Consider the following 13,190-nt stretch of genomic DNA (forward strand, 5'->3'; position numbering starts at 1 on the left):
TGGCAGAGCACTTGCCTTGCATGTGTGAGGCACTGGGTTCGATCCTCAGCACCACATAAAAATAAATAAACAAAATAAAGATATCGTGTCCATCTAAAACTAAAAAAGTAAAATAAAAATAAATAAAAGGAATCTGATTAAAGAAGATGGGTTGGGGACCTACCTGGTCTGGCGGCAGCTCCTGTTTAGAAGACCTGTGCATCTTAATTGATACAGCTCCATGTGAGCCAGCCCAGGACAAATTGTTGACAAAACATTTGCAAACTTTGCAGAATTCAAAAAAAAAAAAAAAAGTGCCCAGGACCAAAGTAAATTGGTCCTTCATGACTGAGAATCCAATTAAAATCAAGCTGTCTGCATTCATTCCTGAGGGATCTTCCACGGAGCGAAGACTTTTGGAGAATGTTCCAATAACTCATGAGTCACTTTCTTGAAGAATGAAGACTGGCCTTTCCCATGGGGTTCTGGATCTCACAACCGGGAGCGATGCTGAAGAGTCCAAGGGTGTGGGATCTCCACTCCATTCAAAGAACTGTGTGCCCGGTAGAGAATGCTAAATGTTGGCGAGATTGTGCAGACATGGGAACGCTTGTGCTTTCCTGGTTGGGATGCAACATGGTGCAGCTACTGGGGAAAACCATCAGCCGAAGGATTCCCACATGACGAAGGCACTCGGTTCCTGAGTTCAGACTCCAAAGAACTGGAAACAGGGACCCTGACACACATGTTCATAGGACATTATTCACAGAGGTCAACAGGTGGCAGGAACCCAAGTGTCCATCCATGAATGAATGGATATGCAAAATGTAGCACAGTACAGAGGGTGGAAGAAGGAAATTCTGACACCAGACACAGCGTGAATAAAGCTCAAAGACTGTAAGTGCAGCCAGCCAATCACAAAACAACTGACATCGTGTGCCCAGGAGGTGCGCTCACGCACTGCATAATGGTGTTTCAGTCAACAACGGAGCGTGTGTGCCACATGGGTCCCCTAGGATCACATCACCTGGTGATGGCATAGCATTGTAATGGTGCCCTCGACAGTGCTCACCCAAGGACAAAATTGCCCAACTCTGCATTTCTCGGAACTTGTCCCCATTGTTAAATGAAGCATGACTATACCCTAAGTGTAGTGGTGGCTGTCACAGCTGGGGAGAGGGAGGGAGGGAGAAATGGTGCATAATGGGTACAGAGTAGATGGATCCCTGAGGTGGATGGTAGTGCTGTTTGCACAACAAAGTGAACTCACAGAACTGGCCATTTTTAAATGGCTACATTTTCAATTTGGTCATGTTTACTTTACCACACACAAAAAGAAACAAATCTGTGAATCCAGCCAGAAAGGACTCTCTCTGCAAGTTCCACTGTGCTGAGAAGGTTCATGCAAGGACTGGGGCTTGTCTTGTCGGGAATAGTTTGGTCTGGGGCTCTGGGAGCTGTGACCCAAACCTCTGCTTAAGGAAATCAGTGGAATCCGTCCCATGGAAGGGTCCCAAAGAGTGGCTTCCTCCAATCCAAGAGGTTCTGTGTCCTCCCAAGAAAAGCAGTGGGGTCTCCCGCAAAAACCTGAGCTCCCCCACACCCTTCACAGATACCCAGGGCTCCTGGAGGGGGCTGCCTCAGGGTCTTGAGATGCACCTGGAGGGAGGTGGTCTGGAAACCCCTCCCCCATTAGCATAGGACCCTGGGGCCATATATCTGTTTTGTGTCCCCAAGCCACACTCTGCTTGGATGTTATCACAGCATTCCTGTGACCCTCGGAAGCCCCTTTAAAGGTTCCTCATCTCAGCCCTCAGCCAGGATTCCTCCGGGCCCCTGCCTGAGCAGGCCAACCCCATGACCTTCAACCCCAGGCTACTTCCGCCTTTTCCTAATCGTGGTCAGAGCCCAAGGAGCCCAAATCGTTGTTTTATGGATAGTATTCAAACCTAGAAATCTAAACTTTGAATTGCAACAATATGCAGACCTTGAAAAGAAACCACATACAATCAGGGTTGGCATTGATAGTGTGCCGTTAATAGGCAGAAATCAAGGAAACTTAAAGCAAATAAGCAAACTTAAGAAACCTAGGAAAGGAAAACAAAACCAAAATAAACAAGTTTCAAAGGAAAGATAAACTGAGAAAAATAGTAGTCACAATGAAGTGCTAGTTTCCTTAATATGCAAAGGTTAGTAACAAGTCAATAAAAATAAAGGAATATCTTGGGCTGGGGTTGTGGCTCAGCGGTAGAGCACTTGCCTAGCACATGCAGAGCCCTGGGTTTGATCCTCAGCACCAAATAAAAGTGAAAAAAATAAAGGTATCGTGTGCACCTACAACTTAAAAATAAAGGATTATCTCAATAAAAGGGAAAAGAAAAGATAATTCTTAGCCTGGGGTTATAACTCAGTGGTAAAGCAGCACTGGCCTAGCACAGGAAAGGGTCTGGGTTTGATCTTCACCACATAAAAACAAATAAATAAAATAAAAAGGTTAAATTCTAAAAAAGAAAAAGAAAAGGAAATTCTTCAAAAGATATGTAAATCTCTGCCAATGCTTCCATATGAGTTTTAAAATTTCAGACCTCAGCAAAAACAAAATCTGGACTAGCTTTTCAGACTTTATGAACTGAATTTCTTACCTGTCCTTATCCTTCATATTCACCTTAGGAGCACCGCCTTGAGGAAGCCGCTCCTGAGCTCCCCTTCATCACCTGGGGTCCCTACCTTTGCCTTCGTGGTCTGGTTTGTTTCAACACACATGGCAGCTTGCTTCCACCAGGCCTGGTGGAAGACAGGACCCCCAGCAGCAGCATACGTTCAGCATGCAGTGGGCACTCAATAGATGCTTGCTGAGGCACTGAATGTATGCATGCATGAAGATGAATACAGTAAAAGCATAATTTTTAGTTATGAGCCAAAATCTTACTTGACTCATTATGACACCTAGTGGTGACTGATCCCCTCTGTAAACCTGACAAAATCAGCAGAACTTACCCTAAGGACATGCACTTCCTTTTGTTCCAGCAAAGGCCTCCTGAGCACCAGAAGGAACATGTGCCAGGGGCCATGTGAGTGCAGGGGACACTGGATGAGCTGATGGGTTCCCATCCTCTCGGGGCCTGAAGCACCTGCTGCTGCTTACCACCACAGAGTGGGTGCTGGCGTCAGTACTGCACCATCATAGGAGAAAGTGTAGGAAACTTCTTGGAGGATGGTCATGGAATTAGCACCAGAAGGGTAGCCTCCAGGAAGTGGAAACTTTCTATTACGTGGAGCTGCTTTTTAATATTCGGTTCATCCTTCCCTCTAAAGCTGACTCGGGTTCCACGTTGCAAAGTATTTTCTCAATGTTATTCCTGGTTCCAGCAATCCTTTCTGGAAGTCAATATCTAAATCTGAGCTGGCTTCTCTTGTTCCTCCACCTCTGTGGAGAAAGGAGGCTGGGCAGGGAGAGACAGCCAGGGAGCCCAGCCCCGCCTTCAACTTCCATGTCCTCCAATCCATCTCCTCGGCTTCTCCAACCAAGCTTTAAAAGGAAACCCTAATTGGATAATCTTGGGGCTGGATTTCTCATGCTAAACTTATAGCAAAGCAAATAACAGACATTAAAATACCAGGACTAGACATGAGTGACGTTTCCTCCCGGCCTGCGAAGGTTCTACGCACAGCAGCTCCCTGACTTACCTTGGGGGTTCTGTCTCAATAGAACCAACGCCATGTGAACATGTAAGTGAAAATGCATTTACTACACCTGACCTACCAGATCCCAACCTAGCCTGGCCGTCCCTCAACATGCTCAGAACACACATTAGCCTACAGCTGGTCAAAACCATCTAACTCAACCCACTTGGTATAATATGGTGGTGAAAAACAGAAAAGTAGTATCTTTTGAATCATCATAAAGATGAAAAATCATAAGTTGGGTATTACAAAAAGCTATGAGGGATAATATTGAAATAGTTGACTTTGTGACATTCTATGTGGAAAAAATGAAACACAACAAAATTTTTTTTAAAAAAAGATAAAATAGCAGTAAACACACAGTGAAGTGCTAGTGTCCTCATATGCAAAGAGCTGTTAGAAATAATGACTATACTGAATACCTCAATAAGAATAGGTAGAGAACAGGTAATTTTTCAAAAAACATATAAACTAGGACTTGGGATGTCATTCACTGGTACAGAACTTGCCTAGCATGCATAAGGCCCTGCACTTAATTTAAAAAAAAAAAAACAAAACATAAAAACATAGTAATTGCATGAAAATTAAGAGAACATTGTTTAATGGGTTGAAAAGGATTTAAAGATTTTTATACTTAACTCTGAAAAAGGAGTCCTTTGGGGTGTTAAAGTGACATATTTCCAGAGGAAGATGTTGGTAATAAATATTAAAAAAATAGTAAAACTTTATATTTTAGATATAAATATAGTAAAATTTCATATTTAGATATAAAATTTCTAAATTTTATAAGTAGATATGAAAATAGTAAAATGCTATATTTTTAGTAAATTCATCATTATCTGCCAACTCCTCCACTTCTAGGACCATATTCCAATTGGCCAAGAACATAAAAAGCACAACTGTGCGTGCAGAGCATCTGCATACATGGATATTTGAAATAATTCCCTTTCTGTAGAGTAAAAGAATAACTCTTGAAAAATCATGAGTTTGAAGCCAAAATTTTACTTGATTCAAATAATGGTAGGCTGACCCTATACTATCCTATCTTAGGCAGGAGACATAATGTAATTCAAGTTTATTATCAACTGAGAAAATTTAAAATGGTGGATCTACCCACATTCTGGTTGTGGTCTGAAAGGATTCTCACCAGCACACCTGCAGAGCTTCATCTGTGGGTGGGGTTAGGTGGATATTTACTTTTATTCATAATTTTAAAAAATAACGTGCCAAGGATGTATGGTTTTAAATTCATTTATTTTTTTTTTTGTACCAAGAACTGAACTCAGGGCACTCGACCACTGGCCCATGTCCCCAGCCTTATTTTGTATTTTACTTAGAGACAGGGTCTCACTGAGTTGCTTTGCACCTCCCTTTTGCTGAGGCTGGCTTTGGGCTCCGGATCCTCCTGCCTCAGCCTCCTGTGCCCCTGGGATGACAGGTGTGTGCCACTGTGCCTGGCTAAAACATATTTCTAAATGCAAGCTGTTTTCATTTAACATAAGCCTTACCTTCCAAACATGCCCAGTTCCAACTGGGCCACTGCCCTTGAGCTTCAAGGTGACACACATCACCTCATGAAACCCACAGAAAGGCTAGGTTCTGAGATTCGGGGTGAGAGATTTGGCTCTTATTTTCCTTTGGAGTGACACAGCTTATTCAACCCCCCCACTAAGCCATCAGACACTTGGAACAACCCAGGTCACCGTGCCCGGTGCCGGCTCTACCAACGCACAGCAGAAAAGCCTCCCTCAGCGGAGGCTGCGGTTCTGAGTCGAGGCCCGGGTGGGGCCTCCCAGCGTGGAATAGCGCCCCGACGCTCCCGTAATTACACCTTAATGGCGCTCATCTCGCTGTCACGGTCCCATGGCTCCTATTTTTAACAGCACAATGGGAACATTTGTCCTCTGGTTCTCTGAGGAGTTTCGAGGCCAGGCTTTGGCTTTTAATGTGACAGTCCCCCTAATCCTCTCGCTGCCTGCTCAGTGAAGGCACAGCCTGTAATTAAAACCTCAGCGACCAGGCCACCTCTGCGGGACAAGAAGAGCCACTACGCTGAGGAAGGGGACCAGGAGCCGCTGCTGCTCAGGAGCCCAGGAGCAGCAGGCTGGGCCTGGCTTGGTGGCCTTGGGCGACCCGAGTCCCGCAGTGCAGTGCCTGGAAGGGGCGGTGAGTGCCGGTCCACTGGGTCAGGCCCACCAGGGTGGGCAGAGTCCCCAGGCCCTTCTGCCCACGCAGACAATAGCAGGTGACATTCAAAGCCGAAGGGCAGTGAGGTCATTGCCTTCAGACCCAAAGCCACCCAGAGGGGAGGTCTGCGTCCCCACCCTTGCATCTCAGCCAGCTCAGGAGAGCTTCGTCCCTAGGACGTCCTAGAAGTGCCACTGAGCTGTCTGGGGCAAAGGACAGGCGCCTTCCTCCTGGTCGCCTGCCTTGCTCGCTGCTGGGACACCGTCTTTTGGAACCCGGATGCTATGGTCTGCCAAGCCCGAGCGGTGATTGACAGCTCTGATTGACAGCTCTGATTGACAGTTCCCACCGACCTAGCCGCCAGCCTGACCCAGGCAGGTGAGGGAAGACACAGCCCCGTCTCCAGGGTCCCTGCCAGTTTTGGGGTCTCCCTCTCTGAGTGCTGACTGGGTCTCGATCTGTGGAAACTGTGACCATAAGGGAGGGGTGTCTTCTAATGCCAATGGTTCAGGGCGGGGGGATTGCTGGGCAGAAATACCAACTGCAGCTCAGGTCTGGTGGATGCATTTGGCAGGACTTGCTGCACACAAAGCCCTGTTCTAAGTGAGACACAAATATCAATGTAGTGAAACACCCATCTGTGGAACAGCCCTGTGGTCCATACTGGTGTCATCTACATCATTCATTGGGAAAACTGGAGCTCAGAAAGGTTAAGTCACTTGCCCAAGATCACACAGCTACCAAGTAGCAAACACAGCATGTGCATTGCATACATGCTCCTAAACTGCTTGGTAGGTACTTTGCTTCTGGTGAAGGCTTTCTCAGCCTCAACTTTCTACATTGACTCCCTCTCCCGACTCCAGTGTCCCCTCAGGGTCCTGTTTCTTTTTTGTCCCACCTTGCAAGGATGTGATCTCAGGGACATCTGCCCATCTTGCCTACCTTGAGAAAAATCGGATAAAAATGTACTGTCTCTGTAGCAAAGGGCAAGTTCATCAGACCAGCCTCAGGATGCCTCCTCACCCTGACCTGATTCCTGGCAGGCCCCAGGCATCCTGCAAACACACAGGCAGCCGGAGATGCCCCTTCAGCTGCGAGCCCCCTCTCAGCCGTCATTCTGTCTGGGTACACATTGAGTTCTTGGGCGCTTACTCAGCAGGCCTGCTGTCTCCAAAAGAGGACACCGCAGGACAGTGGCCTCCAAGAGCTCTGAGGGGCTGGATGTCTTGCTTCCTTAAATATTTATATGCACCTGCTAACGCATCCGATCAATCAAGGTCACTGCTGTGCAGCCTTCTCGCTCTGCATCTGCCGGCTGGGGGTCTCTCCTAGAGCCTTGGGCAGCCCTGACTGCGGTGCGCTAGATGGTGAGGAAATCCCCCCCACCCTGGTATCCACCCCAAATCAGCAAAACGTTCTGATTGTTTTCAAACAAATAAAAGCCTGAGTGGCATGGCATGGGTCTTACCCACTTACCGTTCTATTTGCAGAGGCGATGAACTCATTAGCTTTAAAATAATTGCCTGAACCAGACCTGCAGACATCTCCGATTCTTTCCTCTCCTCCTCTCTCCACCCCTTCCTTTGTCTTTGATTCTTCATTTCTTTATTTGAGTGGTTTTTTTGGGGTTTACGATAAGAACAGTGGAAAGTCAATTGGACCCTGGGAAGGACCCGGAGGCATGTATTATTTATATATTTTGTTTGTTTGGTTGGTTTTTTGGTATAGGACATTGAACCCAGTGGTGCTTAACACAGGGTCTTGCTGAGTTGCTTAGGGCCTTGCTGAGGCTGGCCTTGAAGTCGTGATCCTCCTGCCTCAGCCTTCCATGCTGCTGGGATTACAGCCATGAGCCACCCTGCCCAGCCAGACTGCATTTATTTGATAGAAGCTTCATTGTTACAGAATCTTTGGAAGGGTATGTCTATGACTTACAGCTCATTTCAGAGAAAGTCTCTCCCTGACCACTGTTCATTGATTGAGGCATAGATGGGTATTCAGTGATGCTGAAAGTCTGTTCTCCCAAGACTCTCCCTGCCCAGATGTTACAATATAAGCAGCAGGATCTGCAGAGACAAGCTAGGGAAGATGGCACAAGCAGGGGAGGAGGGTCCCCTTAAATTCAGGGGACTTTCCTTCTGCTTCATGCCCTGAACTTGTCAGGCTCTGCTTCTCTCATGTTTCTCTAAAACAACAAAAAAGGGAAAATGCGCCTTCAGCCTCAGGGGCCCCCTCTGCTCTCGGGGCTGGTCAGCTGTTGCTAGGGTTTGTACTCCATCCTAAAAGGAGTCCCGTCTTTGGATTCCCCAAGATGGAAGGAGGGATGGGCCAGGGGGAGGGGGGGCCTGCTCAGACCAGCTCTCTCCTCTCATGTTGGTGTCCTGTCTGTAATTTAGAGGGTGAGTCTGTCCGCACCACAGGACAGTAATGGCTTTAGGTAAAGAAAAGTCAATGCAAAAAAAACCCAAGCCATCATTTAAATCTGTGTGGAGACTGGAAGCCATTGATCTTGAACAGTGATAAATATGTCACTGTCACGAGACAACGAGAGGCGAGAACCTAAAGGCCTCAGGTGCATTGCACTGGAAGACACCTTCCAGGCAGGACACCAGGGAGCAAGAGATGAGGCAGAGAGAGAGAGAAGGGAGGCGAGGGAGAGAGAGGCTTTTTTAACCTAAGAAAATATGGAAGAATGTAGGAAAACAGATGAAGCTTTTTTAATAGATTTTGTCAGGTCATGGTGAAGATGCAAAAGGGGAGCAAACTATAGGAAGTTCCCCAGATGAGAAGGTTAAAAGATATATTTTAAGATTCTCCCCCAATTTGTACTGAAAAACTGGAAGCGTTTCTGTGTCGTGCAAGACACAGTTGAAAAATCATAAGTACTAGAGCAAGCAATTAATCTCAAATCGCAAATGGTTACTATTATCGCAACAGCAAAGCAAAAAAAAAAAAAAAACAGAATACCAACAAACCCATCTAACTAGTTTATAAGTCTTAGTTTATTTAATCCTCACAACAATTGAATGCAATGGATTCTTTTCACAAAGGAGGAAACTGAGGTTCAAGAGAGTAAGACCACTTTTTTTGGTGGTGGCGGCTACCAGGGATTGAAGACGGACAGGGTTCTTAACCACTGAGCAACATTTTTATTTTGAGACAGGGTCTCATTAAGTTGCTCAGGGCCTTGCTAAATTGCTGAGGCTGAACTTGCAATCCTCCTGCCTCAGCCTCCCAAGCCCCTGGGATTACAAGTGTGCGCCTCCGCACCGGGTGAATGAGACTCACTCTAAGCGCACCGTGAGTCTCCCAAGTTCTGCTCCGCGGGATGAAAGAGACAGAGATGAAGCCATTGCTTCAGGAAGGCCAGTCCTCTGGAGGTAATCTGGGGTGATCCTGGGTTTCAGGGTCTAGTTCTCAGCCTGACATTTTCAACAACATCCTTGATTAATGCAGAGGTAACCAAGTCTCAGAGATGGATTTGTGCTGACCAACGCAGTTTCAGGTTGAGTTATAAATTATAGTGCCAATATATACTTCCATTGGTTTGTGGCTCAATAGTTTTTCCACGGGGCTCCCAAGCCAGACAAACAAACAAACAAACCCTGACAGTTTATTAAGTAGTTATTGTCAAACAGCTTAATAAGCTTTTATATCTTAAAATTTTTGAGTTGTTTCAAAACATATAGGTGAAAATTAAAAGAAAAATAACGTCCTTGCTCACGATGTACCAAGTGTCTGCTGGCCACCACACAAGACCTTCAACCCTGGAACTGGGTCAGATACCCTGGCCCCATTACCTGCTCCATGATGATTTTCACGCTGTCCTTGCTTTGGTCACAGTGGCCACCCGAAACCCAGCTTTAGAAAGACGTGACATCATCAAAAAGAATCAAGTCCCAGCAAATGTTGAAACTGGGAAATATGTGGAGCTTCAGGGGTCAATGGCAATATCACAGGATTGCCTTGAAAACTTAGAATGTCTGGTTCCTGGGAACTTGCGGCAGGGGCCTGGGCACTCAGGGTGTAGTTTGGGAACTAGAACAGTAATTTCTACTAAGAAATAAAGCTACTGCCTGGCACACGGTGGCACAGTCCTGTAATCCCAGCACCTCAGGAGGCTGAGACAGGAGGATTACAAGTTCAAGGCTAGCCACAGCAATTCAGCAAGGACGTAAGCAACTTAGTGAGACCCCTGTCTCAAAATAAAAAGGGCTGGGGATGTGGCTCAGTGGTTAAGAACCCTGTCTTCAATCCCTGTTACAAAAAAAAACAGAAAAGAAAGAAAAGAAAAAAGAAAGAAACAGGAAAGAAAGAAAGAAAGAAAGAAAGAAAGAAAGAAAGAAAGAAAGAAAGAAAGAAAGAAAGAAAGAAAGAAAGAATGAATGAAAGAAAGAAAGAAAGAAAGAAAGAAAGAAAGAAAGAAAGAAAGAAAATAGAACTGCTATTAAGAAATATAAGTGCCAAGTGCCAAGTGGTGGACTTCCCATCCTGTGTTCCCAGTAGGATTGGTAAACAAATCAGAATCAGTATGAGAGATGACCTGGACCTGACACATGTACCTTGACTTGGACTAGTTAACTGCAGTCAAATAGTTGTTTTTTTTTGTTTTGTTTGGGTTTTTTTTTTTTTTGTGTGTGTGTGTGTGTGTAAGACAGAGTGTGTGCATGTGTTAGTTTCATCTTAGTATCTCAAATCCCAGAAAGAAAAGCAGTTGTAGGTCTTTTATGCTTTTCTGTAACACTGTAAGGCAAAAGATTGGCTTGTTAATTATCCAACTCTTTAATAAGTACAACTTACAATAAACATAAATGTTTAACTTTTCTAAATCATCATCTCAGAAAAAGTGACATACCCAAAGGAAACACCGATACCGATGTTCAGTTTTCTTTAAAAGTTGTATTCACTTGAGCATGTATTCAAGGAAGTTGGTATTTCCAGCATCTAAGTAACAGTAAGCATTCTCAGAGAGTTCATGATCTGCTTCCAAAATAAAAGCTACAGCGGTCAAGATGAAAGACCCAGACACGTCCTCCTCCACTGAGAGAAAACTACGTGGTCTCCTCCATTCTGAGGGCACCCACTCCGGCTCACATTCCTTGAGGTCAGGGTGGAGCAGGAGGTGCCTTGGGGCAGCTGCAATTGCGATCAGGTTGCATTGTGCGCAACTTCTGGCAGGATCAAGAAAGCGCCAGCAGGAAAACTAGCAGGAAAAGCATCAGAGCTGGACTCAGCAGGACATTCCTATTTCTATTCCTTGTTATGTATGCATGAGGGGATGGGTGACAAAAGCCTATGCCTGAACATGTCTAAGAAAGTTCTCCCAAGTGTATACAATACAATCATGCTCCCTGCGTCACCCAGCCTCGGCCACATGCTGGCTCAGCTCTTGTGCAAGAACAGCCCAGATGTGCAGGGCTGTTGACTCCCCTTGGCAGCGGGGGCCAGGATCCGGGGGTCTGTGGGGAGACGGTTCAGCAAGGCTTTCTGCTTCTTAGTAGAAGAGGGACCAAGCTCCCTTGGCCTCCAGGCCTGACCTCAGATTCTCATCCCATCCCCTGCCTATGTCTCTCAAAGGCCTCTGCCCTCCTGCATCCTAGGATTTCTATTTAAATAAAATAAACTGTTCGCCTGGGTCCTGGCTCAGACTCTGCATTCAGGCAGCTTCAAACTCGGACCTAGGCAGCCCTTTGGTTCTGGCACTTTCTATCAAGAACTGAGCACCACTTTTTTATTATAATTATTTTTTGGTACTGGGAATTGAACCCAGGGATGCTTAACCACTGAACCACATTCCCAATCCTTTTTGGTTTTTGAGACAGGATCTAAGCTCCTTAGGGCCTCACTAAATTGCTGAGGCCAGCCTCAAACTTGTGATCCTCCTTCCGCAGCCTCCCGAGTTGCTGATATTACAAATGTGCACTACAGCACCTGCTGAGCACCACCTTCCTTACATGATTTACAATTTCCATTTTGATGTGGTTTGTGAACTAGCACATTTTAAAGTCAACTTTTAGTAGTTTTAGATCTGCAGAAAAATCAGGAAGATAGTGCAGAGTACCCACATATCCCGAAGCCAGTTTTCCCTGATTATTATATGGGAACAATTTCCTCCCTAAAACTCCCTTGTGCTTTATCTATTCAGCCCTCTCATCTCCACCCCCTCCCCTGCCCCAGTCCCTGGCAATCACTTATCTTTTCCAAAAAACTGGTGATGTGGCCTTGAGTGGGGGAACAGCGTGCAGCCCGGGAAGGAAGGAGGGGCTGGGCCGTGGCTCAGGGGTGGGGCTCCCACCCAGCAGTGTGCAGGCCTGGGTCCCAGCCCATCGCCTCTTCCCCAGGAGAAAAGGAACAAATGAGGTGAGACTCACCTGTTGAATTTGTGAGTCATCAGCTGGTTCTAGTGACTAGGACCGGAAACACATTCATGGTAGCAAGTTTCTACAGAGGCCACTGTCACAGGAGATTGGTGTGTGACATTTGAGAGATGTTAAAACTAGGGGTCATGTATAGGACAGTGGAACTTGGGGAAGGAGGCAGTGTCTAGATCTTGGGGACAGAGGACAGCCTTCTCAACAGCCTCTCCCCTTTTGTTCCCAGTACTTTCCTGGGGTCCTTTGGAAAGCGGCTCTGCTCTTCTGCCACCTGGGAGCAGGAGAGCTTGAAGGACCTCCAGGCCTCCCTTTTCTCCTGGCTGAAATGAGGCAGCGGGACCTCTGGTGTTCATTCACTTCTCTCAATCGCTTCCTATCCCAAGTTTCTGGAATATTTCTCACCCCTCTCTTAAAAGGGGCTGGCACCTACCTAACACCTTCCCCAGTACCTGAAGACAGCTATGTAACTTTCTTGCATTCCCTTGGTCACAGCATTTCTGCTGTGTTTTGGACAAATCACTGCTTTAGTCCATCACCTATGACATCTCGAATGCCCCAAAGGAAACAGAAAGAAAATAATGGTAAATACCACATTATCTGGAGACATCCAAGAATGAGCTAACCTATAGTTACAGGTCAGATTCAAAATTATAATCCCAATTTTAGGATAAAAGATGCTGCTTTTTATCTAAATAAGTACAGCCACATGATTGACAGCAGCCTGGGTTCCAAATGCTGTGTGAGCACAGATGGCTTCACCAGCCAAGGCCAACTGAGATTACTTTGTGCCCAACCTGAAGGCCTTATCGGGCACTGAAGTGAGAATATGGGGCAGTGCTCAGTTAGATGAAAGTGATGTGGTACTTAGAATTAGCTCTGCCTGGGTCCACAGTGGACTCCAGCCGTGGCTCCCCATGCTTGTGGATGCTGCCTAACAACAAGCACAGCCGTCTTGTCCTTGGAAGC

Source organism: Callospermophilus lateralis, unplaced genomic scaffold, assembly GCF_048772815.1.
Source record: "Callospermophilus lateralis isolate mCalLat2 unplaced genomic scaffold, mCalLat2.hap1 Scaffold_52, whole genome shotgun sequence".
NCBI lineage: Eukaryota > Metazoa > Chordata > Mammalia > Rodentia > Sciuridae > Callospermophilus > Callospermophilus lateralis.